This window comes from Rhopalosiphum maidis, chromosome 4 (assembly GCF_003676215.2).
Source record: "Rhopalosiphum maidis isolate BTI-1 chromosome 4, ASM367621v3, whole genome shotgun sequence".
Taxonomy (NCBI): domain Eukaryota; kingdom Metazoa; phylum Arthropoda; class Insecta; order Hemiptera; family Aphididae; genus Rhopalosiphum; species Rhopalosiphum maidis.
The window spans coordinates 10,494,006-10,506,394 of NC_040880.1; the positions used below are offsets into that span (position 1 = coordinate 10,494,006).

Genomic DNA, 12,389 nt, shown 5'->3' on the forward strand with positions numbered 1-12,389 from the left:
TTGCAGCAGCTGTCATCACTTATCAAACCGTGATTTCTATAATATTTATATATTTTATTGTAATTGCTCTGTAGTAGGTCATAAAGTCATTAAATATAAAAATACGATTCGTTAATCTAAGCACGAAAACCAGTGCAATAATAATATGTTTGATACAAAATGTATACACCGTCCTATATCTAGGATTCCAGATCTGCTACGCTGTTATGTAATCGAATGTGCTTCGACGTTGACACGTTTTTAATAAAAATTGCGTTCGTTCATGTCGTTCGTTAATGCGTTGCAAAGTCGTATTCCGTAACATCTAGTATTTGCGTGGCTGATAAAATGTTTTGATGTTTTAGCACCTCCGAATCAACGAAATATGGTAATATTATCACTATTATCAGCGCGACTAATATCTCTAAATATAATTGATATACACGTCAAGGAGTTAAGAATCAATCTGTATAAGTAGTCATTTAAAATATCTGGTAATAGATAAGACATAACTTTTGTTCTATTTAAATTTTTATTTTATTTTAAATAGATAAACTAGATAATCGATATATTTAAAATTTGTGGTAGAAGGTTGAAATTGTTTATGTAATACAGTTTATAGAAATATTATACTGTGTGCATATTCATTAATAATTATTATGTTTAATCAACGTTATAAGATGATAAACTGTTAGTGCTATAAACACAGTACAAGACAATACAATACAATACAGTACACAATAGTTCAGAAATAGGTACTGGCTTAAATATAACTATTTAAGTAAAATATAATGATAATATGAAATACAATGTATATATAATGTTATAAATTATAAGCAATAGGTATATTAAATATAATTCATAATATTAGCAATATAAAATAAACATGATTCTAATACAAAAAAATGTGCAAAGTATCATCCTTTTTTTTTTTGAGGGAAATAAGTATTAAAATAGTATGTTAGTTTTTAAAATGGTATTTGCGCACGTAAATATTTAATTTGATTTTTTCGAAATATAGTTTTGAGAGGAGGGGGTTAGTGGATGATAATGAGGCTTTTTTACGAGCCTGCAGGGAATATATTTAATATTATTAATATATCGATTCGCCGTGGTGGTATGCGAAAACGACTATTATACGTATGTACAGGTACGCGTAGTCAGTACATCGGTTTGGGTTCGTGCCATATATTATGTACATTGCCGCCGTTGCCGACATTCGGGGCGCGACCATAACACTATATTATTATTATACACTTGTGCTCGTTTAAGGACGTTAACGTATTACCATTATTGTAGATCAAAAGATATGGAATACCATAAATAAAATAATAATATTATAACGATGATGCAGATGACGTACTCGTATATAATATATAATAATATATGTCCGAAATGACCGAAACGACCGAAACGGAAATCTAACCATAAGTAACCCGTCGCCTGTTTACAAACATTTAGTTTCAATAATGGCATAATATGAAGTTTTACAAATACATATTTTAATATTATATAGGTATAAGTGTATAAGACGATTTATCGATTACTGTTTTTGCAGCTGATCGATATCTTGTCTCTGCATGGGTTTATATATTTTGTAATATTGTATATTATTATACGCAGATTGTAGGCACAATATTTTATAGAATCATATATGTTACACGCGCCCTTATTTGAAATGGTAAAGAGAAATGAGAATATTATTTTTATTACAGTATAATAAATTTAAACAGCTTAGTCCATAGAAAATAAGTTGTTTATTTAACTAAAAGTTAGGTGAAAATTATCATACAACATTTTAAAAACAAATTAGCCCAATCTTCTAAAAAAAAAAAAATGTCACATAATAGCTGACAGGCGAAAATTATATAACTTTTTCAGCCATTGGGTTTAAATAAAAATTCATTGTTGTACCTACTAGATCAGTGGTTTTCAAACTGGGTGCCGTGGCATACCAATGTGCCGTGAGTATCCACTAAGTGTGCCATAATTTTTCCATAAATTACTGATTGCATTGAATTGTGATTTAAAAAAACGCGGGTATATGTCAACTATTCGTCCAAGAATTAAAAATATTTGTTAGCTCATCAATCATATATTCCTTATTAAATATATATATAATTATAATAATTCAAAACAATTTTGTTCATCTAAAAAAAAGGTCAGTGTGCCGTGAAAATTTTTTGAAGTGTAAGGTGTGCCGTGTACAATAAAAGTTTGAAAACCACTGTACTAGATAGACCCACCAAACATTTCCAAAAAAATATCGTGGATGACACTTTGCACAAATGTGCATCTTGTATATAAAATAAGACATAAGGTAGTATTTATACATAATATGTGATATTGCATTTTGTGTGAAACCGTACCAATATAGATATAATATTATAATATCATCATGTATATTGTAGTACATTATTATCATTAGATAGTATGTCATATACTAATTACATTATAACGTAAATCTTTGTATCATAAATCATATCACATCGGTGACTGCAGCTGCAGTATCATTACTTATCAAACCTACATAATAGTCATTATCATAGTTGATTTGCATAGAAACACTGTAATTTTATGATTATTAGGTTATATCCACCCGTGTTATTTGAAGAGTATCTTATACGACACTATCCTGAGTCTAACGTATAAGCCGTCGAGCTCAACGAGAGAATAAGTTATTCCGTTTCGTACGTGATTCAAATACACCGTCGTATACGTATTAATTCAATTTAAAGATATATTACGCGATGAATGAATAATGTATATTGTTTCTGCCGCCACTGCATAAAACTGCCCCCAAACATTTTCATTTTTTATATATTATTATTATGCAGGAAAATAATATATATTATTAAATAACCGTGATTCACACAAATTCGTTTTAGATTCGCTAAATAATAATAATCGGGTGTTGATATCCATGAAATAATATTAGATAGAAATAAATAAGTAAATATTATGTAAGTACTCTCTTCCTTCAACACAAGCTTTGCTTAAAGAAGGTACTCATTTTCATTAAAATATTTTGTATTTAAAATGTTTTTGTAACTTGAAAATAAAAAAGTTTATCAGAGAAAATATTAAAATTATATAAAAACAAAATTACGTAAATAAAATAATATGTAAGCCAATTTAATATAATGATTTGTTTTGTGATGTCAAACAATCGGGGTGTACTTATATATTTCTTTTTCTGCCTACCGACTACCATATTTTGTAACTGTGTTTTAAATATACACACACGTGCGCTGAAATTGTTCTTATGTATAGTTGACAATAATAATAATGTTTGTTTTACAGTGTATTTCAATAGAATCATATTTTCCCTGCTGACATTGTGTATAGCATTTGTTATTTTTTTTTCTTCTGTGCGGCTTAAAATCTTTTCCTATTAAGAAGATCGCAATCATCATAAGGATTTAACGTGTTATTTTAGGTGTAAGTGGAAAAGTTTAAATTGATGTATACATTTTACGGGACCCGGTTTAAATACGTCTCGCGACCCAGAGATAAATAATTGAAACGAAGGGTCATTCCGCACTGGGATAATAAGTTTTAGAATAAAACAAAAACTTTTAATGAAAATTCAAACAATTCACGTTTTAAACAAGTTATGTATACATATATATATTTAAGAAATACAAGTGAAAATTAGAACAAAACGAATCTGGCGGAAATAGGAGTTTAAAATACGCATTTTGATAATTAATTTCTTAATTGTCTATGTCTTATAAATACGTATCTAGCTTATAAACTAAAGTAGAAACTTAAAAGCACACTAACACACTCACACAGTCAGTCACATGAGTCACTATATTATTAAAAATGATGATCATCATGGCTATAATACTACAAGACGTGTACACAAGTGTTAAGTATATAATATTATACAACACTGTCGATGTATGTACTAATCATTTATTCATTGCAATCAACGTGTCTCGACCGAATAAATTTGAACGTTGATGTCGAACGATTACGAACTTCGTTACGTCCTGCCCAGCTAGTGTAATTGAATACATTTGCCCATTTGCATTTTGTGCATACTTGCAGTTCGACACGCGATCAGACGAACACGTAAGCGGCAAAAACATATTTTACTCTTTGTCAATTTATATTTTAAATCAATTGAAGAATTTTCAAGTTGTACTGTGTTTTTTGTATGTTCTTTTAAAAGTAGAATTCCGAAAATATAGAAGTTTATACCAAAATAATTTATTATTTAAAGTTAAGTTTCTAAAGTTTAGTCAAGAAGTGTGGAGCGGTACGATATAAAAGCTACTTTTAAGTATTGTTCTTGTTGCGTTTTCTATAGCGATCGAATAGTTTAAACTTTGAGTAACTTCTAAGATATGATCGTGTATATTCATTAAACTATATTGAATCGGTTATTTATGGTATACCACGATACCTATACCAGTATACATAGACTTTAGGTATACAAATATTCTTGTATTCTTACCATAAAAATTGACGGAAAAACATTCTGTTTGCGAGTATGCGATAAAAAAAAAAATTAAAAGAACATTATATTATTGTTATAAATACATTTAATTTACCTTGTATATAGACTTGCGGGGTGTGTCGTAAAATCACTCGTTCGAATCGTTCAAACGACGTCGATGACAGTTAATTAGACACGTTTTTTAACACACATACACACAATCTCGATCGCGGAAGACGGTATTTATATAGTAATTATTTAATATTATGTTAATAATTATGATATGTAATTCCGTGATCCCGCACGTGAAATGGACGCGACGGACGTCGGTCGTCGACACCTACTGCCAGCCATATATCATATATAGGTATATGTGTGTGTATGTGCAGTGTGTACACCTATACGGCTGTGACGATTGTGCGAAATATATACGACTCGGAAATATTATGTATATATGCTGCGTTCGTATATGTACCGATGAAAAATATTCAATCGAGACCGAATGAGATTATCTATTGCAAATCCGGAGGTGGTGGCGGAGGAGGTGACGTCCATCGACGGTGGCGGGGCGTTTTATTTTCTATTATCGGTTTCGTGCGCGCGCTTTCTGCTCATAATATTATATACTCCCGTAATTATATTGTTTGCAGTTTTCGAAATCCAAACGTACGCACATACACACACACACACACACCTATACTCGCGGACCGGTCTCGCCCAAATACAGAATAGGTAAACATTTGCGAATTTAAATTATTTATTTGTACATCATAATAATAATAATAATATACAAGTAATACGCGAGACGTACGCGTCTATATAAGTCTCTCACGACGAGTTCGCGTCTGTTTCAATTAGGTTTTTGTTTTGCTGGCTAAACCACGTACCAGAAATTGTGGGTCCGCGAAATTTCGCACCCGCGAGATTCAATTATATATACCTCTGGCATGCACATATACAAACCATAGGATATTACAACGACCGCGATGTTTATATTTACCAATCCGCGATAGAAAAATACGCAAACCAGTATACCCATTATAATATACCTTATAACCGCGTGTTGTAACAGCGTCGGTATAATAACCGAACGCACGTCGAAAACGTATATGTATGTACGCGCGTAGATCCGCACTCGTGAACCGCACCGTAAATAATGATGACGATAACGAAAACGGTAATAACGATAATGATAGATATATTATTATAGATATATTTAGATATTATATACTTGCAACACATGCGCGCTACAGATGATTATTACTGACCAGATTCGACGGACGTGACCGACCCATTTGTCTGTCTCGGCGGCACCCGGATTTTCATTTCGCCTGATGTTTACACGCGTCCGTCCACGTGCGAAAAGCCGTTTGCCGGCCGACGCACCTTTTACGCGAATCGTCACGCACGCACCGTGTCACTGGTATATACCATCGTATACCACGCGTGTGCACGCGCGTAAACTCCAACGGTTCGGACCCGAGTACCAACATATAAAATATTATACAGAGTGATTCATCGACAACACTCGTACCTTAAAAATTGGAAAAATCAAAATCTCCAATAGATTCGTTGTTATATAGAATCGCCGGGAGCTCATTGTATTAGCGCGCACATGCGTACGTGTGTACATACCACGGTTGAAGACGTCGTTCTTTAATCGTGGTACATATCCCACGCGCGGTAACTACATAATCGTACGAATGCGCGGTTCACCCGCGCGTATTTTGACCAGGTTATCGGTATGCAGCGATTAACGACCACGGCGGCATCAAAACATGACGCTCGATCATCGCACATTATTACTCGTAACATCGAATACTCGCGTTGTGTCGTCCGCGCTGTTGCAAAGTATATTTTTTACGATCTCATTCGTACGCCTTATCGTTATTTTCGTTCTGGAGAAAAACCGTTTCTCAGGCCAAAGACAGGCGCCTGCTCGTCATCGTCAGATGTCCCGCGCACGCATATGTGTGAAGTATACGAATTAACACGCGCCGGCGGGCCGACGGGCCGACGAGAAATTTTCGTATCGTATAATATATATATATAATAAATATATACGTATTATACACGCTACAGTCAGATTTAGACCTCTACCTTGTAGCTGCGCGGTGTATACTTATTATTATTTTGTACACACATTATTGACGTGAATAGATTTCCGTAGCGGATAGGAAACGGCAGACGCAATACCGGCAGAGCGACAGAGCGTAAGTATAATGGTATATACTTACGTTGCCGGCAACGAGAACGACGCGTGCACGCTGCACCCACTCGCCGGAGGGGGTGTGAGAAAAAGGTTATTATAATATTATATTTTAATGCTATTGCGGCCCCTTCGTCGCGATACGAAGAAACGACGAGACGCAATAATACGTTGTTATATATTTATAAAATATATAATATGTTCGTAATAAGACGACTTTCGAAGTCGGATAACGTGCCGTTCATGGAAACACTCGTCAAAACATTTTTCACCGAAATTATTTCAACTAAACGTGTAAACTAATAGAATAATAATTTATTACGCCCGGGAGAACACTTCCGCGATAGCGTCCCCGTCCGTCCCGTGAGACGTTACTCGCAACAACAAGTCACTTCTTCATTATAATTGTATTATACGATATCCGTGTGCGATAGTACTATAACTGCAGATTCGCGTGATCTACACTCAGAGGATTGTGGCTTGAAATCGGTTCGCGTGTGCTGAATAGTTTTCCGCGGAGCGCAGCGCGCGTGTTACGCGAATAAATCACGCCACGGCGACGCGTTTCTTCGTCCATAATATTATAATATAATATTAATAACAACGTTTACTGATACTCCTCCCGCGGACTTTCTCACTGGGAATTCCAACACTTCCGAGACACATATAAGTGTACACTTTTATACAACATTCAATGTCACGAGCAATCATTATTATGTTATAAAAAACTCCGGTCGTGCCACCCGAGTGGCTAATCAAACTATATTACATATTAATATATTATGATCTACGAGATTGTAATAATTTATTGTTTGACGCTCCTTATAAGTCATAGTGCTATCGAAAACTGCGTGTACAGATATTATTTAAATTACGATGCCTTTGAAAAAATCAATGGGAACCGCGGATAGTTACTTGTAGGATAACATGTAGTGGTACGTTCTTTTAAAATGTATAAATATTATTTGACTGCAAAAGTTAATAACTAGCTGTTAAGAGACAAAATTAAAAAACGTAATTAAAACGTGAATTTTTATTTTAATAATAAAGTTATACAGAAATAAACTGTAATAAAGAAATCAATAAACAAATAATGCTAAATAGAGTATACCCCCTCCCCCGTTAGTATATCTCTGGATCAGATACATCAAGTATAGTCTTCATAAATGTACTTTAAGAAAGATAATTCTCTCAACCTACCTAAAAAAAAACATGTTGCCTGTTTATGTCTAATATTCTAATGGACATAAAACGCATTACTAAAATATTATTGCGTCATGTGTTTTTCATATAGATATTCATGGTGGAACTCTGTAGTGTTCCATTGCTAGAAATTATTCCAATTACTGCAACTAGTGATGGCGCCATGGCGATAATGAGTAAATTATATATTTTAGATGCTACTCTGTTTTCGATTTTCATTAAACCGTCAACTTTCATACATCTATCCTATATAATTTGTACTCCCGCGTGAGATACAACTCACAGTGTATATACACATGCTTTATATTGTACATTTGTACATGTGCAAGTGAACTGCTAATGCCGGTTGACAGGAGTTTCATTTGTCAAAGTACGTAATTCTACTTTTCCAAGACACTGTCGTCGGATTGTCGTTCGTCTCGGATCCATCGAAAAATCAATACCGTCCGATTTCGTCAACACATATTATACGGTAATGTTACCTACTTTGAAAGTATTATTTGAGCGTGAACGTATAAGGGAATACGAGAGGGATAGCTTCAGCTACTGACAGGAAATGAAACATTATAAATTATAATAGTATGGAAATAAATTTGGCCCGAGTGGTAAATTTCTCGGGAAAATCGTCGTCATCGTTGTCGCCGTTACCGAGTTATACCGGAATTCTACAATATTGTGATTATTCATAGAAAGAATAATAAATTGTGTGCATCGACCCGTTTATTGAAACAAAAATTGTATATTTATATACAGGATGATTCACCAAACATGCTTACCTCCTTTATTTCTTCAATAAAGTAGTTATCCAAATCTATTTTTTTTTTGTAATTATAAAATATACGTTAAGACCATATTTTCAAATTCTTGAGTTTTTATACTTTACAATGTTCTGCGGAGATATAAAGTTAAATTACTCAAAAACAATACCCTTTAAATTTTTGAAATAAGTTTTTGTGAAAAATTATGCAATAAATAATTGATTGTATATATAGGGGAAATTGTCGTTTGAAAAAACGAACGCTTATAATATCACTACAGGACACTACCTTAAGTATTACGAAACACCTCAAGAATTTGAGAATATGCTGGTGTTTAAGTGTATTTAAAATTTCCAAAAATCAGAATTTGAATATATTAATAATTATATAAAAAATTCTAGGTGAACATGCTTGGTAAATCACTATACATCGTTCTATGTATCTATAAATCTAGAGGTGATCGACATGCTTACGAGTTACGAGCAAAATAAAGGGGGAATAAATATAATAATTCGCCGCGTTTAAAATGTCGTGTACTTACATATAACTGTATTAATCGACGAACAGCATGCGTGTTTGTTTGACATAAAGTAGCAAGGTATATGCACAAATCGCGGAACAAAAATTATTGCGCACACCGCATAATTATTATTATTATTTTATACTATTGTAACGTACGGAGGAAATTGTTTATTATGTATTTTTTGTTTTTTTTTTTTATTCACTCGCATATCATGTTGTCAAGATAGATTTAATCATTTCGATATATTTAAAAAAAAAAAAACTAGCGATTATCATTACACGCGAAATAATAATATTAATCAGTTTATGGTTACACAATAATAATAAAAATAATAATAAAACACGCACGACATTTATAATATTGGTTTATTATTACAATATCAAAACGATAAAATGTCAGTGCATTGTATCTCATAAACAATCATAGTTTGACTTATGATTTAGAGGGGTTGTTTACGAACGATAATGGGCCAGTGATAAATGTTTAGATTTAATGGATCTTTTATATAAATATATATACACGCATATAATCGCGATGTATAATAATATATTAAGACTTATGTTGGCGAGACGTGTTTTTATAAAAACCATTAGTTTCTCAATACTCTAGTCATTATATGAAGGAGTCAGGAGACACATTTTTCTTGTATGATGTGACCACTACCTATGATCTCCAGAAAATTAAAATAGGATTATAATATAATATCATCTCGAAAGTCGCTTGGTGCAATTATTCGAAAACACTACTACTATGGACCTTCGTACGATCAGAAAGGTGAAAATGTAGGTAAAATATGTGTAATAAATAATAATATAAAATTATATATTTTTTTTCTTTTTTACCGAAAAGTGAATTGGCTGTCATCTTGCTTAATGGAAATTAAGGTTTTTTTTTTTTATTAAGTAGCACCTATAACGCCGTGCGTAAAAACTACCTGGCACCAGAAATATTATGAAGCAGTTATTAAATGACGTATTACAAGGAATGACTTGTCCACCTGCGTACGAAATTGAATGATATTTTCTGGCGCTTTTTGTATTGCGTTCTCTTTACCTAATTCATTTTATATGACGTTGTAATATTGACTTTTAGATAAGATTGTTCTAAAATAGTCACCAAATATGCAAAAAAAAACCACAAATAATTAAATTTTTTTTAGTTTATTAGATTTATTTTTATATAAATTATAAATTAATTTTATTTCTTAACGACTGAACAATCAAACGATTTTAATGCGCATTCATGTAAATTTAGTGATTTTTTTAATTTTAATAGCTCAATTTCCAGTATTATGATTTGTAACCCATGTTTTGTTATAAATTATAAGACGCATTAAAAACTTACATATGTACATATGATGTCTTATATGTGTAAATTAAAATTGAGGATATTGAGTTTTTGTGGTTTTATCACATGAATTCATCAGTTTATCAATTTATCACCATCAATTTGTTGTACCTGTAATACCGTCTTTTATTTTACTATATCACTATAACGTAACTATTATTATCTGTAGATATGAAGAGTAGAGGTAATAATAGTTAATATTAATTATTATATTCATATTTCATACTATATGAATATTGAATGCGCCTAATGAACTCATTATAATTTTCAATACAAAAACCGTACATGTAAATCCTAAACGTAAAAATTAAAAATCAAGTTCATATTTTTTTTTTTTTACGAATACATTTTTGTTTTATTCGGTACATGGTTGAATGTTAATTTTATTACATATCGTTAGGACTTAAAGTATACAAGTACGATGCCTATGGTTTATAAATATAACAGAAAAAAACCCATAGTAAACTATAAAAACGTATTATTATTTTTATTAAAATATTATGTTGGCCATTATACAGTTTCGCAGACAACAGTTATCAACACAATATTATAATAATGATAGTACCTATTTTAATAATATTATGTAAAAAAACTGTCCATTTATTTTCTGACCTTCCAGCCGGACATACTAATTCGTTTTGTACCCATCCGATGAAGATGTATTCGGTAACGAAAATATTATTGTTTCTATGTTTTTACGTCATGTCAGTGTCGTCGGGTGTGATAGTGATGTGGGATTACATGCATCATGATGTGTCGACGCCCGAATACGTTACGCCTTATAGTAGGGCCGTGACTTGTAAGGGCAATACGAACAGGCCTGCCTGCGGTGGAACATCGGCCGACCGTCGATCATCATCGCAGTGTACGTGCCGCCGTTTTACGTCCACCCGCTGTCCAAAGCCTATCCGCAATCCACCGGTAAAGACTCGCTGTTCACCGCCACAGGATCATTGTTCGTCACCGCCGACTCGCTGTTCACAGCATATTCGATGTCCGCCGTCGACGACACGCTGTTCATCACAGTGCACTTTTGCTGGCCATCGGAAAACATCACCGTGTAAGAATCATCGGACGCCTCCACCGTGCACGACCTGCAGTCGGACGCCACCGCCGTGCACGACCTGCAGTCGGACGCCACCGCCGTGCATGACTCGTCGGACGCCACCGCCGTGCACGACACGTCGGACGCCACCGCCGTGCACAGCCTGCAGTCTGACGCTACCACCGTGCATGACTCATCGGACGCCACTGCCGTGCATGGCCGCTTGGACGCCACCGCCGTGCACGACCCGCAGTCGAACGCCACCGCCGTGCAAGACTCGACCAACGCTACCACCGTGCATGACTCATCGGACGCCACCGCCGTGCAAGACTCGACGTATGCCACTGCGTGAATGATTCGTCGGACGTCACCGCCATGCGCCAATTGTCGGATGCCTCAGATTTCCGAATACAGAAAGATGCTTCTGTTAGACAGCATGAAACTGTCGAGTGGTCCAACACTACCGCTGTTCGTCGTCGGCGACGCCCGCCAGGCTTTTCGGCAGTAAGGTTCATGATTAGTTTTGCTGGGGTTCACTATTTCGAGGAATTATTATTAATTTTTAAGTTGAATATCGCTGGGTTTGAACTATAGTGTACTGTTGTATTATCAAAAACGTTTTTGACGTGAAGAATCTATTGGATCGCTTTAGGGGTAGTCGGGCGACTCTTATGCTGTTATTTCCCCTCTCCGCCGCCGATCAACACTCTCGTGTGTGTTCGTATACTATATACTTATACCATATAATGTACTATTTCTCAAATAAACGGATGATGGTAGAGAATTTCTTATAGTTGTTGTGTATATTTTACCAAATCTAAAAGTCACAGAAATCATAAAATGTTTACACTGTTGGTTATTAATTTATGAGTGCGAAG

At 34.1% G+C, this 12,389-nt stretch overlaps 1 protein-coding gene across 6 annotated transcripts in view; it reads right to left on the reverse strand.

The window, feature by feature from the left end:
• The window catches only part of LOC113552815 (cardioacceleratory peptide receptor), a 204,732-nt gene that overhangs the window by 62,256 nt on the left and 130,087 nt on the right, over positions 1-12,389 (reverse strand). Inside the window, exon 1 of one of the 6 annotated variants that reach the window (XM_026955777.1) lies at positions 4,542-4,709. The exons of the other annotated variants lie outside the window; for them this stretch is intronic. The gene's annotated coding sequence lies outside the window, so the exon portion shown is untranslated. Of the gene's footprint in view, positions 1-4,541; positions 4,710-12,389 lie in introns of those variants that run through there. 6 annotated transcript variants of the gene reach the window in all.